The sequence below is a fragment of the Apodemus sylvaticus genome, chromosome 11, assembly GCF_947179515.1.
Source record: "Apodemus sylvaticus chromosome 11, mApoSyl1.1, whole genome shotgun sequence".
Taxonomy (NCBI): Eukaryota; Metazoa; Chordata; class Mammalia; order Rodentia; family Muridae; genus Apodemus; species Apodemus sylvaticus.
The window spans coordinates 104907162-104925273 of NC_067482.1; the positions used below are offsets into that span (position 1 = coordinate 104907162).

The following is an 18112-nucleotide window of genomic DNA, read 5'->3' on the forward strand; positions in this document are numbered from 1 at the left end:
AGAAATTAGCCTGTGTTCATTCATGGAGATCTGATTCTCCTTTTCAGCTCTGTAGTATTTCTTTCTGCTGCTGTACTATGGTTTATTTAATTATACCACTGGGAGTTATTTTTAAATTATATACAGCATGGGGTTGGAGAGGTGTTGGAGTGGCTAAGAGTACATATCTTTGTCTTAGTCACTGTTCTATTGCTATAAAGAGACACCACGGCCAAGACAACTCTTGTAAAAGAATTTAATTGAGAGCTTGATTACAGTTTCAGAGGTTAACCCATTGTCATCATGGCTTGATGCATCGCAGCAGGCATGGCAAGCCTGGTGCTGGAGTTGTAGTAGAGGAGATGCTGGGTCTGACACGTGCTTTAGAAACCTAAAAGCCCACCCACAGTCACACCTATCCTCCAACACCTCCTAATCCTTCTCAATCCGCTCCACTCCCTAGTCTCATCTAGCAGCAAAATCACTTTATGTAGGATATGTACATTGGATTTTCATATATACTGATAAACAGTCTTGCAAAGCATCAGTGTCCTGTCTCATTAGCAATGTGAAGTAGGCATTGATTGGCATCTCATCATTGGTATATCCATTTAACTTTCAGGCAGGTGTATAATGCTGTTTGCTGTCCTTTCGCTTTGAGTTTTCCAGATAGTTAATGAAATTTAATATCTTTTCATATGGTCTTTGATAATCTTTGTGGAGAAACCCCGCTGCTCAGAGCAAAGTCTAGCATTACCAGAATGCCCCAAGCTCAGTGCAAAATGGCAGACTCCCTTTGTCAGCAGAGCTTCTCCTTCTCTGAACTTGTCTGGGAAGTTCAAAACCCCATACCCTCTCCCTGTGGAATATCACATAGCCTTGGTTAGATTACAGGTTCAGCTTCCTTTCTCCTGATAAGAACCCATTTAGCAAGCACTTGACATTCCTGGAATGACTCCCCATTGAAATAAAGCATCTCAGTACCTTAGCCTTCAGCCTTCAGCCTTTGCCCACCATGGATATCCCTACCAGCACCCCCAAAACTATGGGGACTAGGCTCATCTCAAAGTTGATCTGTCTCCCCAAAGCTGATCCCAAAATATGTTATCATTTCTGTTTATACTGACTGGCTGTCTGAAACCCTGTTCATCGACTCAGCTCCTTTCAGCCTCGTGGTCTGGTGGCCAACAATGGTGGAGGAGAAGGAAGACCCACAATTTTGATATCTTCTTTTATAAACTATGTATTGAAATATTTTCCCATTATCTGATTAACTATCCCATCTGTCAGCATTTAAATACATATGGCACCTTCCTCCATCTTTAAACATCACAAATGTACCATCTTCAGTATTTCTCACACCTGGAAGGACACACACTTTTCCAAGGGCTCTTGTAATAGCATTGAGGCCAACTGGAAAATGTAACCTAGCCTTCTCATTTAAGGACACACAATTAGCTCTGAAAAGTATTTTTCAGTTTGCAAGGTAAAATATTCTCATGTTTCAGGGACTGGATGGAGTACCTGTTTGTAGATTCATTATTCTCCCTACAACATACATGTAGACATGGTAGAAGCTACCTGGGACTTACATTTCTTTGTGAAAAGGTTTACACTGTAAGGGTCCATGATATGCTAAAGATAATACTCAGGACTTAAAAGTATATAAATACTAAGAGTGTTTTGTTCTGCAGAACCAAGTGTGCTGGCAGGTCCAATTTAAAGCACATTAAGGCATTCTAGAGTAGGTGAGTTCTATGTTCATCTGTACAGACATTCCATTACCAGGGTGTGGGGGCTTCAAACTTGCTAAGAATGTCTGGAAATTGTTACTGAGGAAGTAGCCAAGGAAGTCTGGAAAGTGCTGCTGACCTATTGTCCTTGTCTCAGGTCAGGTGGCGGGGCAGCTTCTGAGGCCTGGACTTGCCTGGAATTGCCCAGTTCTTGGAGACAGAGATTTAGGCCTAGTCTCCTTAACTGCCAATTTGAAGCCTGTCGTGGAATCAGCCTGGCTTTCTCAACACTAATAACTTTTTTTCCCCTTGAGACAGTGTCTTGCTATGTATCCTGGGATGACTTGAAATACATTGCATAGAGCAGGCTGACTCCCAACCCTGAGCCCTCCTGATTCAGCCTCCCAAGTATTGAGGATATTGGTATGTTATTGGTATGTGCTACCATGCCTGACTAATACATTTATTTAATAAATAAATGACTGTCCAAGGTTTATTTTTTATTATGTCAGTTTTACAATTTCATCTGGACTTTAACCATTTTCATCTTAACTAAATGCTAGGTCATTCATAAAACTCTTGGGGTTTGAAGCTGAAGAGATGGGTCAGGAGTTAAGAGCCCTTGCTGTGTTCCGATTCCAGAACTGAAGTTTGGTTCACAGTACACACATTATAGGGCGCACAACTGCCTGTAACCCAGCTCTGAGGCATTTCTGACCTATTTCTGTACACTGCATTCACCCACACAGACACATTCACATAAATTAAAACTGCATAAAAATAAATGTTTTTTTAAAGACAGGCTTATTAATAACATTCCCTCTAAAAGAGCAGCTGGTGCTCTTACGCACTCAGCCACCTCCCGACTCCTGACTTGGTTTTTGAGATAACATCTCTCGAAGACTGGGGTCACATAAGACTCAAGACGAAGCAGAGGCTAGCCTTGAACTTCTTGATCTCTTTCTTTCATCTCCTGAATCCTGGAATTATAGGCTGTTACCTATAGAATAGAGTCATGATGTTTGGCTTTTCTTCTTATGTAACCCTAAACTGTCATTTCTCACCATTGTCCACCTTTGACAATGACATGTCCATTCCTGATACCCATAAGGCTGCTCAGGGTCGCCCAGTGCACTGCACCCTTCTGTGTTTTCCTTCTCTCTTTCTTTTACACTGGCTTTTCCTGTGAGAGACAGGAGTGCTTTTGGTGGCTTCTCATTAAACGAGAACCTCGTTAGTCCTGCTAGAGCACACAGCACTGCACTTTCTAGTGTGTGCACCATGAGGGCTCACATAAAAAATAATAAATTGTCCTGTTCCTGGAGCCTGACTTACAGAAAATACTCCCATCATGTGTTCTGTGAGTGAACAGAGGAAAGAAGCTGGACAGTAAGCCTTCGTGTTGTTCTAACACCTTGGCTAAGACTGTAGACTGACACTGTGATTGAAGCTTGTGAGCGTGCTAGTCACAGGTTCAGACAAAGCTGCCATTACTAAAAGATCACTTTGGATTCCTTGGAATTTCTTGTTAAGTTTTAATTTCCTTATGACTTCTTAGTGGCCAGCATAATAGCTGGTGATGCTTTAGTGCAGATACACGATATCAGGTTGCTTGAAGTTCTTTGGAAATGTTGAGTAATACCAGGACATTTAATTTCTAAAACAGGTGGAATTCTACTTTCCTGCCTCTCTGGAGACAGAGATGATCTATATTGTGTGTACTCAGTCTATTCAATAGCCAGTTGTAGTCTTAGTTAGGTCTGTCTGCTGAAGTTAGTTTTAGAGGGTACAGCTAAGGAAGAAGGACATATTCCTTTCATAGTTCCACAATGCTCACACTGAATGTCTAAAAACACATGATGTATATAATGAAAAGTAGACACAGACGATATTTTGTCAAGGTGATTATTGCTCTACCATCTGCCAGATTTGCAGTTGGTTAAAAAAGAAAGAAAAGAATTGGTTTGGCAGGATTTACTCTTACAAAAAAAATGTTGATTTTTGCCAATTCTATGTAATTTGATATGCCTGTTGCAAATTGAGTTAGAGGAAAATGCTTTCACATTGTGCTCCAGGAAAAATATGACTATTGTACTTATGACCCTTGGGGTATGTGTGTGTGTTGGGGGAGGTGTTAGGTAGGACCCTAGTAAACATAGGAGACTGAGATAGCTCATTAACCAATTCATAACAACCTTTATTTAAGAGCCATCTGTGGCCAGCATTATGTCATTGATATACTATCACATATCTTAAAATAAAAGCAGGTGTTGAGATTTAACATTAACAATAGGCTGCCTTCAGAAGTTAAAATATATTCGGTGCAGAATCTGGCAGCCTGTTTACTGTACATTGCCACATAAAAAGAAAGCTTTGTATACATTTCTGAAAGGTAAAATTTTCTTCCTCATTTAGAAATAAAACCTTCCTGCATCTTGTGATCACGCCTGAATATGCCTGTACTCACAAGCTCCTTTTCAGTGTCCTGTGTGAGGACAAGCAATCTCCATAATTATGACCTTGAGGATGGCTTCAGATATGGTCTTCCTCACCCACCCCTCAAGTGTACAATTCCACACAACAGAAACCTCACCAGCAACACTTCATTCAATGTTGAATTATTTCTCTGGTTTATTTCACCACCTGTATTAATGTCTGGAACTTCTGCAATAAATTAATGCAAAGAAAAAAAGAAATAAAACTTTCACATAAATTATGTACTTTAAAACACGAATTTAGTCAATTATTAGAAAAACTAAGTAAATTTGTTGGCAGATGCTGTCCAGCTCAGTCAACATTCCAGCTAGCAAGTACACTGCTGGCCTAAGTTGGGTTTTATCAACTATAAGTAGTGGAGGGGCTATATAGATATACCTCAAGATTAAAAACAATGACTCTTCTTTCAGAAGACTCAAATTTGATTCCCAGGACCAACATGACAGCTTACAACCATCTGTACTTTCAGTCCCAGGGAATTCTGTACCTTCTTCTGCCCTTTGGCCAAACCAGCAGGGGTGCAGAGTACTCAGGCAGAAATGATGGCAAAATATCCATACACATTTTTAAGAGTTTAATCTGAAAGGCTGTGCTGCTTGGTGTGTTGGAGGTCTATAGCGGGGCTCTAAGCAGGACCCACGGTAGTCTCAGGCGTTATCTGCTCTGCAGTCTTTCCTTGGTTTCCGTTCCATTCCCTGCAGTCTGCGTCTCTAAGTTGCTCTCTCTACAAGCGATACTCTGAACAATTTCTTCCTCTGTGCTTCCCATAGGGCAAGTAAGAACACACTGAAAAATACAGAGCTCCTTTAGACGCAAGGGAAGGATGGTTAGGAGTATGAGTAAGTACGGACGGAATGGGCTATTTGCCTGTTTTCTGGGTCATGATTAGAGAGTGGTTCTGTGATTTGTGGGTACAACTCCATCCCAGAAGCCTCTTTTCTAAGCCACTGGGTGTTTCAAGGTTTTAGTAATAGTTTCTTCCTCTTGTCCCTTCAGACTTAGGTTAAGAATAGTTCCTGACATTGCTCATTACTGGGCAAGTCTCTCACTAATGTCCCCACTGTTGGGGTCCAGGAGTCGCCACACAAACACTGATCTCAGTCAGACAGGGAGGGTTTATTTAACACACACCTAAAGACTGGTTGACCAGGGCAAAAGCTGAAAGCTGTGCTCTGGACATTTCTCAGGGCTAGCTTATAAAGGCTAAAACCCCCAAACCCACAATGAGCCCATGTGCAGGTGCTGGAAGAGCTGCCTGGTGGTCTGCCCTGAGTCAAGCCATTTTATACATAATAGTTCATGATGATCTTTAATTTGATAGGTCCTATGTGAAACTTATAGTTCGGGGATTTCTTAAGATTAACAAACCTCATAACATATAGAGCATGACCTTTCTCTGAGTCAAGTTATTTTCTGTATCAATGACTGGCAGGCATATCACAGCAACAATGTGAAATGGCAGACAGGCATGGAACAAAATGGCTACAGTCATGTTGGGGGAAAGGGCAGGCCTCAACATCCACATCTCTCTAAAACATCTTTTTATTGATTCTCCTCAGTGAAACACCTTAACTAGCCTCTCCAGTTCCAAATAGAGCTCAAGAAGATTAAAAAAAAAAAAAAAGAAAAGAAAAAATAAGCACCACTAAGAGAAAAGCTTTCAACAATATGATGGCTCCTCTTTGTTAACTTCATCAGGTTGTCAATCATTTCTGAGTGGTTCCAAGACACTGTTAGCTGAGGAGGGAAGAGCTACCTTGATTGCGAATAACACTGCCCTGATGTTGGGGTCCCAGATGAATAGAGGGAGGGAATGGTGGGAGGGATAGTGAGCACCTGTTGGTGTCCCAGCTGACTCCTGTCCACATCCCTCCCACCACAGTGGACTACAGTTCTTCTTCAGTGTGAGCCCCAATCAATCCCTCTTCCCTTAAGTTGCACCTATAGCTATTTCCCTCATAGTCATGAGAAACCCAATCCCAATGGCAGGTAATGGCATCAGAAAGTGACAGCTGTCTGAACTATATCTGGTGTACCTGAATCACGGAATTCAGCTTCCAAGCAACCTGGATATCTCTGGAAAATAGCTACACAATATTGTTGAGGATTAGTTTAGTTGTTGCAGGATATTTGATCACATCGTGAAAACTAAGATTCCTGTAATTTATTGGAAAGACCTGTTTTAGCTGTGGTGTGGCTCAGCCTTAGCACACACCTCTAATCAAATAGGTTTCTGCTTGAATATTGTAAACAGGATTAAATAAAGTCAACCATAGGTCAAGAGACAGAGCAAGTAACCAGTTGACAGTAAGCGATTATAGGAATATTAAGAAAACAGAGAGTAAGAGGGAGTCAGGAGGAGAGATAGGTGCACAGGAAGTAAAAGGGAAGGAACTTCAGTTTGAAAGTGGTTTTTTGAGATGGCCTGAGAGAAGGCCTGTTGTCTGGGACCTCACTGTGGAGGAAGGGCATCTGGGTACTTTTTCTGCCTCTCTGTGCTAGCATCTTCATTGGCTCCCAGGTCTTCATTGGTAAAACTGAACAATTGGGATTTTGTTTTTTTTTTTTGTTTTGTTTTGTTTTTTTTTTTAATTTAGTCATTTGTAAAGTTAACTGGTTATTTAGGGAAACAAGTCAACCCTGCTTGTTTTCTTTGCATTTAATGCATCCATATAAGTTAGAAGTTGACAGTCTATTTTGTGGGGACCACACCCTGTCTATTGTAAGTAGACTTTAGCTATGCCTATTTCTTAATGTTGTACAGAGTTTAGTAACACAGGCCTTATGTCCCAGAGAGCCCCAAGTATTTACTAAACGGTCTTTTACGAAGAAAAGTTTTACAAAGAAAAGTGCCAACCTCTGAATTAATTGAATGATCTGTCGTTATTTCCTTTCTCCCTTTTTAGATTCAATTCTTTCTGTGTCTTTTATGATGAACATATTTGTCTTGCACACATGTGGTCACAGTAAGAAGTGACCAGTAGAAACAGCCAGGCTGTAGTGACCGAGTTTACACTCTCAATGTTACTTTACACTCAGAGGAAGCATTTGGTCCTCTACAGAGCTTACTATTCAAATTTAGCATTATTGTGGGAATTAGCATTTGATGTTTTAAATTTTTCTCACCAACAGCTGGGGAGATGGCTTTGGGGTAAAGACACGTGCCACTAAGGCTGATGACAAGTTTTGACTTCAGGAACACACATGGTGGAAGGAGAGAACTGGCTTCTGCAAGTTGTTCTCTGTCATCTACATGCACACAGACAGATCTTACCCACAGCCACTCATACTTGCACACAGAAAGAAGCAAGTGTAATCCAACATTTCAAAAAAGCTTCACCAGGAATTCTACACACATAATCATTCACAAAATGGCATTAAAATTCCATTTATTGAAGAATTCAAACTGAGCAGCATGATTTAGAAGCAAATTTAGATCATTCCTGAATTTTCCAATGATCTCCTGAGAGTAGTACAATTCACTTAAATATTATAGAAAATTGCAGGTTTTGTCAATCTGAGAATAAAAGAATTATACATTGTTTAGTTGCTTCTTAATACATTGCTGTTTTTTCCAGTTATGACCGTAAAACATTATAGTTGTAACAAAATGCACTAACTCGAGAGGCCATGCAGGGTCCCTGGCAGGAGACAGTGATGGAAAGAGGAACAGCTTCATGTGTGTAGCCTGCACTTGCACTTGAGGCCAAGCTGGTGTTTAGTCCATGCTGCACCAAGGGGCACACCTGGGTTCATGGCTCTGCCACCGAACGAGTCTGTGTGGATGTCCATGGCCCATGTTACAAACAAAGGCCATATAGAGATGTTTGTGCTCTGGGCTGCCTCCTGGGGCCATGTTAGTGTCTGAGGTCTGAGCTGAGCTGGCCCTGCCCCTCGCCTGGGCAGTACAGGAAAGCTGGCAGGCTGACCAATTCAGTTACCACCCAGACCCAGACCCAGGGCTTTGAGCTGGTCTACCCCAACTGCAAGAGCTTGGGAAGAGGCCTGTCCTGCAGATGCGAATCTGCAGTATTTCTATGATGCAGGGCAAGTCGCGGTGAGGATCCAGTATTGACAGTATAGCAGAAGCCAGACATCTTGAACCAGGTGACTCATTTGCAAGTACAGCTGTATGGACAAAAGGGTTTACTGTGTAACACGCTATGATACACTGTAGTTTCCATGGAGAGGTTTTTTTTTCTTTCCAGGGGGAAATTGCAAGTGCCCAGGGTGATTTTGCAGCACCTGGGAGATGAATGGGATTAAAGTGCATGATGTGAAATTCACAAAGAAACAATAAAAAATAAAATAAGTTTAAATATATGAAGCACAGCTCAATTAACAGAATATTTCATATTATTAGTTTAGTTTTAGAAATTAAAAATTAATCTTTAGTTTACAAAAGAAGTGGGAGTTCCTGCGAGTTTCTCCCAGCTGTGAACATCTGGGCTCTGGCCTCTGTCTCCCAGCCACCTCCCTCCAGCCATGGCCCTGAAGCTGCAATCTGCAGTCCTGCCTCAGCACAAGAAACCCAGACCAGCTGCTGCCCCGAAGCTGGAGGACAAGTCGGCCTGTCCAGGCCTGCCGAAGGCCTTACAAAGTTTCTGTAAGGCAAAGGACACTGTCAATAGGACAAAACGACAGCCACAGACTGGGAAAAGATCTTTACCAACCCTATATATGATAGGGGGCTAATATCCAATATATGCAAAGAACTCAAGAAGTTAGACTCCAGAGAACCAAATAACCCTATTAAAAAATGGGGTACAGAGCTAAACAAAGAATTTTCACCTGAAGAACTTTGGATGGCAGAGAAGCACCTTAAGAAATGTTCAACACCATTAGTTATTAGGGAAATGCACATCAAAACCCTGAGATTTCACCTCACACCAGTCAGAATGGCTAAGATTAAAAACTCAGGAGACAGCAGGTGTTGGCGAGGATGTGGAGAAAGAGGAACACTCCTCCACTGCTGGTGGGATTGTAAGATGGTACAACCACTCTGGAAATCAGTCTGGCGGTTCCTCAGAAAACTGGGCATGACACTTCCGGAGGACCCTGTTATACCACTCCTGGGCATATACCAAGAGGATTCCCCAGCATGCAATAAAGACACATGCTCCACTATGTTCATAGCAGCCTTATTTATAATAGCCAGAAGCTGGAAAGAAACCAGATATCCCTCAATGGAGGAATGGATACAGAAAATGTGGTATATTTACACAATGAAATACTACTCAGCAATTAAAAACAATGAATTCATGAAATTCTTAGGCAAATGGTTGGATCTGGAAAATATCATCCTAAGTGAGGTAACCCAATCACAAAAGAACACACATAGAATGCACTCAGTGATGAGTGGATATTAACCCAGAAGCTCTGAATACACAAGACACAATTCATATATCAAATGATTCCCAAGAAGGAGGAAGGAGAGGGCCCTGGTCCTGGAAAGGCTTGATGCACCAATATAGGGGAGTACCAGGACAGAGAAGTGAGAGGGGGTTGATTGGGGAATGGGGGATGAGAAGAGGGCTTATGGGACTTATGGGGAGGGGGGAACCGGGAAAGGGGAAATCATTTGGAATGTAAACAAAGAATATAGAAAAGAAAAAAGAAAAAAAAGAAGCAATTGAACATATTGATAAAAGTACAAAATGAAATAGACAGATTTAAAGAACAAGCCAGTGAGGAAATTTTGAAAGTAAATCAAAAATATAACAAACTCTGCCAACCATTTTTTTCAGAAGAGGTCAGAATTGATCGCCAAAATACCAATTTTTGGGTAACAACATTTGTCAATCATCCATAAGTGTCTGCACTGCTTGGGGAATGTACTGGCTGGTTTTGTGTGTCAACTTGACACAGGCTGGAGTTATCACAGAGAAAGGAGCTTCAGTTGGGGAAGTGCCTCCATGAGATCCAGCTGTGGGGCATTTTCTCAATTAGTGATCAAGTGGTGAGGGCCCCTTGTGGGTGGTACCACCTTTGGGCTGGTGGTCTTGGGTTCTATAAGAGAGCAGGCTGAGCAAGCCAGGGGAAGCAAGCCAGTAAGAAACATCTCTCCATGGCCTCTGCATCAGCTCCTGCTTCCTAACCTGCTTGAGTTCTAGTCCTGACTTCCTTTTGTGATGAACAGCAATGCAGAAGTGTAAGCTGAATAAACCCTTTCCTCCTCAACTTGCTTCTTGGTCATGATGTTTGTGCAGGAAAAGAAACCCTGACTAAGACAGGGAGGAAGATGAAGAGGCTCTGCATTATTTGACCAGAGTTGAAGTAACAGAATTTGAAGACATTAAATCAGGTTACAGATTAGATTTTTGTTTTGATGAAAATCCTTACTTTGAAAATAAAGTTCTCTCCAAAGAATTTCATCTGAATGAGAGTGGTGACCCTGTCTTCACAGTTCACTGAAATCAAATGGAAATCTGGAAAGGATCTGACAAAACGCTGAAGTCAAATTCAGAATAAGGCCCCAGGAAGAGGCAGCACGAAGAGCCAGGGAGCTTTACCTGGTTACTGACGATTCTGACGCAGGTGCTGACAAGTTGGGAGAGGTCATCAAAGATGATATTTGGCCAAATCCCTTGCAGTACTCTTTGGTTCCTGATACGGATGATGATGAAGGAGAGGCAGAAGATGATGATGATGATGATGGTGACGACGACGATGACGGCAAAGAGGAGGAAGGGTTGGAAGATATTGATGAAGGAGATGAGGATGAAGGTGAAGAAGATTACGATGAGGATGAAGGGAAGGAGAGGAAGAAGAAGGTAAGGATGGCTAGCTCAGGAGATTAATGGATCCCAACCTTCTTTTTTATTTTATTTTTATTTTTTAATTTTCTCCAGTCCCTGGGAGCAAGTTGCAGTCCTTTCCCTCCGTTCCTCTGTGCTCAGTCGCCCTGTTTCTGAGGTCTCAACATCATGGTTCTCAACCAATTTGGGGGAAAATATCTTGAGCTAAATACAACCGGAAAAGAATCTTCACATTTCTGTTCTAAATTCATTTTTATCCTTTCTTGTCTCAAAAATGTGTGGATTCAACACCACCACCAAGCTCTGTGGGAAAAACAAAAAGCCCTCCAGTTCCCTCGACTCCCTGGATGCTGGAGGGTGTTAGGCCCCTGTGGAGTACTGCATACAATTCTAGCTTTTTTCTTTTCTCTGTATATTGGGCTCAGAGATTACACTGTGTCTCTGTGTGAATATGGACAGTTAGCATTTACCAACATGTATCTGTCTGCATTCTCTTGCTTAATAAAAAGAAAAAGAAAAGAAAAGGGGGGTTATAGATGGTGAGCAAGGGCGAGTTTGAGGTGTGTGTGGGGTAGGTGGGCATCTGACAACATGGCTTCTCCTTTGGCATGTTTAATTGTGATGTTTAATGGACATCCTTGCAGTTTAAGGTGACACTTTTAAAATAAAATAAAATTCTCTCCTGATAATCACTTGAGCTCTGACACTCAATGGGAGAATCAGCAGAACCTTAGGGTTTTACTTGGAGTTGACATTCTTGGTTGTAACTTTATTTTTAATTTTTCTTTTAATTTAAATTTTTCTCTTTTCCTTCTTTCTTTCTTCCTTCCTTTCTTTCTTCCTTCCTTCCTTCCTTCCTTCCTTCCTTCCTTCCTTCCTTCCTTCCTTCCTTTCTTTCTTTCTTTCTTTCTTTCTTTCTTTCTTTCTTTCTTTCTTTCTTTCTTCCTCTTTCTTTCTTTTTGGTTTTCCCTGGAAGTAAAAGGATGCTCATTCTAAATGTTGAGGTGCACAAGTTGCTTTGTTACAATAAAATCAACATGCAAAAAAAAAATTCAATGTGTACACAAGGAACTGATGCTTTTCTGTCAGAACAGATGCTCAACAGACCTTCCAAGTTTGACTTGCATAATGACATCATGTCAAACTTTGTCTCCCTATATTTGCAGTTTTTGATACACACTTTGCAGGATGACCTCAGGGCTGTGCAGGTTGAGTTAAAAGGATTTGAATCATGTCTTAACATTTCCGTAACTGAGTGTGGGCACAGCTTGCTGCCTTGGACTTGGACCCTTGATTTTTATCTCAATTTGGCTTTTTTTTTAAGGGCCTTTAGTTCCCCGGACCTCAGGGCAGCACCTGCTCCCACTGTCACTGCCCTGTTGCCCTATGCCATCTCTGAAGGAGAGCTGCTGGTGTGCTTGGCAGTGTGCACTGGCCCAGAAGGTGGGCTGTCAGGGAAAGCACTCGGTGTGGCGGTATCTATCTCTCACAGGTATGTAGCGGAAGCTCTCAGTGTGACTCTGAACTGGGTGGGTGGAGAGCTGTCTGCTCAGCGCCACTGTGCAGAGAGTAATGTTTGGGAAGCTACCTGATGCACAAGCTTTTTAATGCTGTAAGACAGAGCTAAAGTTCAATGCCACTTTTTCAGAGATGATTGATGGACAGCCTGGGTAAATTCAAAGCTTTCTGGTGTATAAAACGTTATAAATGGAACTATTCCATCGATAGGCAATGTGTAACCAAAATCTGTCTAGATGATAGTGTGTAATTTCTGCACAGGACTCTGTTTAGTAAATACATCACTGTATACTTCAAGAATCTTACTCCAATAAAGGAACATAAAGTTTTTTTTTTTTGGAAAAAAAAAAAAAAAACCAAAAGTAGCGGAATAAAACTGAATCTAAGAACTCCTCCGAAGATAATGTTGTAAGAAAATAACCAACTGGTGTGTATAAATTAAAATTTAGAAAATCATTCACTTACAAAAATTAAAGTTTCACCTGAATTTTAGTTTTTAACAGTAAAGTAAACCCTTACTATATAGTATAAAGTATGTCTCCTCATTGTTATAGCTAGTCAACTAAGGAACGAAATGTCTTCAGATACCCTTGTTTGTAATTGAAAAAAATAATGTGTGTGTGTGTCTGTCTGTCTGTCTGTCTGTCTGTGTGTCTATATGTCTGTGTCTGTGTCTGTGTGTATGAGGCATGTGTTCACTGCTCACAAAGGCCAGAAGAAGCTCAGATTCCCTGATACTAGAGTTACAAGTGGCTGGTCCTAGGAACCAGACTTGGGCTCCCCGGAAAAGCAGGAAGTACTTTTAGCCTCTGAGCCATTTCCCCAGCCCTGCAAAAGTTTTTTAATATAAAAGTAGGGCCTCGTTTTAATTGTGATTAAAGGCACTTAGTTATTTTAATCTACACTTATTTTTAGTGCTTTAAAGTACGAGCGGTGGCTGGACAGGTGGTACATGCCTTTAAAATCTCAGCATTCTAGAGGCAGAGGCAGGCAAATCTGTATGAGTTTGAGGCTAGCCTAGTCAGCAAATAGAACTCCAGGTCAACCAAAGCTACACAAGAGACCCAGTCTCAAAACAGAAAACTTTATGTGGAAATTTTTATATGGAAATCTGCCTTTCTTCCCCTCCCTTCCCTCCCCTCCTGTCTCCTCCCCCCCCTTACTCTTTTCTTCCAATTCCTTCTCCTCACCTCCATCCTCCCTCCCTTTGCCCCTCTTTCTTTCCTTCCTCTCTCTTTCCTCCTTCTTTAAGGGGCTGGGAAGATGGTTTCGCAGCTAGGAATGCTTGCTGCTCTTGCAGAGGACCCGAGTTTGTTTTCTAGTGTTTATGTTGGGAAGCTTACAACTGCCTGCAACTCCAGTCCCAGGGGACTGGATGCACTTTTTCCCTCCTTGGGCACTACATGCACAAAATATACAAACATACATTTAGATACACACACATTCATTTAACACAGAAATATTAAAATTATAAAAATGTTATTTAAGCAGTTTTAATCATATGTGTTCCTAATATTCTAAAAATACTTCTAGAAAATTAGAAATAATAAATTTAAATGAGGACTGAAATAGATAGAGATATTGTCAGTTATTTCAAAGATTATATGACACTTATGTATACATTTAAGGTTTTATTTAGAAAAAAATTGCAGAGACTTGAGTAAGGCTTTCCTGAGGGATTTTCTTTTAATGAATTCAGTGTCCTGGGGCAAATCATTTTGTCTTCTAAATTTACTTGTAAGCAATAATCTCTAGCTAATGTCTCCTCAAGGTCATCAGCTAGTTACAAGAGCCCTCAGAAGTCACTGTGCTAAGAGCTTGTTATGATGTAGACCTTAAATCCCCCCAAAGGCCCATGTGCTAGAGGACTGGCTGCCAGTTTATTCTGCTCTTAAGACCAGTGGAGCCTAGGGCTTGTGAGATGGATTACCAGGTAATGGTGCTTGCAGCCAAGACTCACATTGAATTCTATCTCCTGGACTTACATGGTAGTAGGAAATAACCCATTTTTTAAGTTGTCCTCTGACACACACACACACACACACACACACTATCTCCTAACACAAAATAATAAGAGGATTTTTTTGTGGGGTGAGACAGGGTCTTACTAAGTAGTTCTGTTTGACCTGGAGCTTGCTTTGTAGACCACGCTGGCCTCACACTCACAGAGATCTGCCTGCCTCTGCCTACAGAGTTCTGGGATTAAAACCAGCACACATGGTAAAATGTGTAAGTTACACACACACACACACACACACCAGAACCATGCAACTATGGAAGAGAACCTTTTCCTCATTTTTCAGTTGGTCTTCTTGGTATTGTGTCATTGAGACAGAAAAACCAACTTACATAAAACTGGTGATTATTAGGATTATTTTCCTCTTTCTTCTCCTCTTTCTTTGTTTTGATTTTTTTTTTTTTTTTTGCAACAAGGTTTTGCTATATAACCCCAGAATTGTCTGGGACTTGCTATGTAGTCCAGGCTAGTATTGATTTCAGGGTCTTCTGGCCTCAGGCTAACTATCATGAATGGGAACTGGTAATCTGACTGAAAAAGATGCTCTAATGCTGTGGTGGGTTGAATGCTTGGCCATAGAGAGTGGCACTGTTAGGAGGTGTGGCCTTGTTGGAGGAAGTGTAGGTAGGCCTTGAGGCCTCCTAAACTGAGCTTCTGTCCAGTGTGGAAGAGACCCTCCTCCTGGCTGGCTGAGGAGAACAGTCTCTGATGCTGCCTTTGGATCAAGATGTAGAACTCTTCCAGCTCCGTGTCTTCCTGGATGCTGCCATACTTCTCACCATGCTGGTAATGGACTGAACTGTAAGCCAGCCCCAATTAAATGTTTTCTTTTATAAGAGTTACCTTGTTCATAGTGTCTCTTCAAAGAAATGAAACCCTAGCTAAGACAGAATCCCTGATGGAGATGCTTATTACTGAAAAGCAAGACTTAGGGGTGTGACAGTAAGCAAAGTGGAGCCCCTTAGGAGAAGAGCACGTGCCGTTCTAAACGGCAAACATATGCCATTTAGAGCACTGCAAAGAGGAGTGCTTCATTTGCCTGTGATAGACTCCTTTTGGGGAAGATCTCAGAGGGTGGATAGGCATTTCCCTGGCTAACAGGCAGTGAAGGGCAGTCTGGGGCATGCACAGTGGCACAGGTGCAGGCGATGCTATATTGAATTTGAGACTGTTTGCTTTGGACTATGTAATTAGGGCACTTGGTAAGGACAGCTGTCACTGGATTGAGAGGATTGGTCATTTCTTCTCTGTCATTTATTGTTGCAGCAATAAGTTCGGTGGTTTAAGCATATGTGCTGCAGGATAGGAAGCCCGGATGCCCATTTTACAACTGAGGGAACTGGTGCTCAAAGAAGTTAAATAATGTGACTAATTTTGATCTTTCTCTTTCAAAAATTGGGTTGGATAGTTAAAAACATATCCCATATGTGTTGTTAGTTGAGCCTGAAAACTTGTTTCTTATATCAAGGGGCTCTTTGAAAAGTCTACAAGAGACCTAATTTCTCCTCCTCTTCTTTTCTCTTTCCCTCTTCCCTTCCCTCTCTCTTCTGTCTTCTCTCTCTCCTCTTTTCTGTTATGTTTTGCCTCTGTCTCTTGCTCACTTTCTCACTCTCCTTCTTTCATAGGTCTTAACATGCCGTCAATGATAGCTATAAACTCACTCTTAGACTCACATGATCTTGTTGCCTTAACCTCTCAGAATGCTGAGACCACAGACACATGCTGTCTTAGTCAGGGTTCCTATTCCTGCACAAACATCATGACCAAGAAGCAAGTTGGGGAGGAAAGGGTTTTTGAGCTTACACTTCCACGCTGCTGTTCATCACCAGAGGAAGTCAGGACTGGAACTCGAGCAGGTCAGGAAGCAGGAGCTGATACAGAGACCATGGAGGAGTGTTCCTTACTGGCTTGCTTCCCCTGGCTTGCTCAGCCTGCTCTCTTATAGAACCTAAGGCAGCCCAGGGATTACACCACCCATAAGGGGCCCTCCCCCCTTGATCACTAATTGAGAAAATGCCCCACCGCTGAATCTCATGGATGCACTTCCCCAACTGAAGCTCCTTTCTCTGTCATAACTTCAGCCTGTGTCAAGTTGACACACAAAACCAGTCAGTACACATGTTATAATGCCCAACTTGAGAATGGGTTTGTTGACGATACAAGCATTCCTTTCATGAGGAAATGACACTGTTTCATTTTAGAAAACTTTACTGAGATGTAATTTATATCCCACGCAATTCATTCATCTAAGCTCTGCAACCCAGCGGCTTTTAAACATACTTATAGAGTTACCTGTCTACTACTGACATTGGTTTTCTGATATTTTCTTTTTCTCAGAAGAAATCCTGTACCTTCCCCCATAAACACACCTCTTCCATCCTCAACAGACATAAATCTTTATGCCTCTCTAGCGCTGTCTCTTCTGGACATTTTCATAGATGGAGTCATACAGTACAGTTATCCACTCCTTTGTGGCTGATTTTTCAGTCAGCATAACACCTTCCAGTTTCATCCTTGGTGTAGCGTCTCTAAGTGCCTCATTTTATTTATTTACCAAAAAAATTTCTGTTTCATTCACATATTCAATTGACATTTCAGATATCTCTACTCTGTAGAGAATATTAAATGATGGTGACATTCTACTTCTTATAAAAGTGATTATTTCTTCAAATCTGTTTCGGAAAAGTATTTGTTTCCAAGGAGGTTGGTTGGGAGCAAGTCTGTTACTTCCTGTAGCATAGATCACAATGCACACGGTTGTAGTAGGTATGGGACTCCTGGTCTATGGCTTGTGTTATAGACGTGTAAAGTGTGATGGGAGACTCAACTGTAGTACATAGGATAGAACTTTCTGTAGTGACTTTTCAATGGCACACTTCTACTATTTAGTATTGTGTGAAGAGAGCTGGTCAAGTAACGTAGATTCTAACAAGATGACATTTTTTTCTAATGTCTTTTCCTGTCTGATTTAATATTCTGAGAAAGGATAGATGGAAAATGTCTTCAAAAAAACAAAACCGAAAGAACTTTTAAAGAACTTTGAGAAATCTCTTCCTAATTGAAAGGAGGATAGAAAGCTTTTGGATTTCATCTTACAGGATGTTGCAATGCAAAGACTATTAAATGGTGCATAATGCACAATCTGTCTTTTGCTAGACAGAGAAGTTTCCTGATTGCACTCTTGAGATATTATAAAACATTTCTAAGGCTGCTGCTAAACTAGAGAATTATAAATTGGTAGGTTTTCAAATAAGTTCCTGCAGACTTCAGTCTGGTCTAAAGTTTCCTGTTTTTACAATTAACTCCTCATGTTTCTTTTTTGGAGTGTGTGTGTGTGTATGTGTGTGTGTGTGTATGTGTGTGTGTGTGTATGTGTGTGTGTGTGAGTGTGCAGGTGAGTGTTTGTGTGGTGTGTGTGTGAGAGTGTGTTTGTGTGTGTGAGAGAGAGAGAGAGAGAGAGAGAGAGAGAGAGGGAGAGAGAGAGGGAGAGAGAGAGAGATGGAGAGAGAGAGAGAGAGAGAGAGAGAGAGAGAGAGAGAGAGAGAGAGAGTCAGTCTTAAAGATAGACCAGGAAACATCTGGGCCATCTGTTTCCAGAGGGGAATCCAGAT

At 41.4% G+C, this 18112-nt stretch overlaps 1 pseudogene; it reads left to right on the plus strand.

The window, feature by feature from the left end:
- The first annotated feature begins 8693 nt into the window (after positions 1-8693).
- On the plus strand, positions 8694-10995 carry LOC127696814 (protein SET-like; annotated as a pseudogene).
- The last annotated feature ends 7117 nt before the right edge of the window (positions 10996-18112 follow it).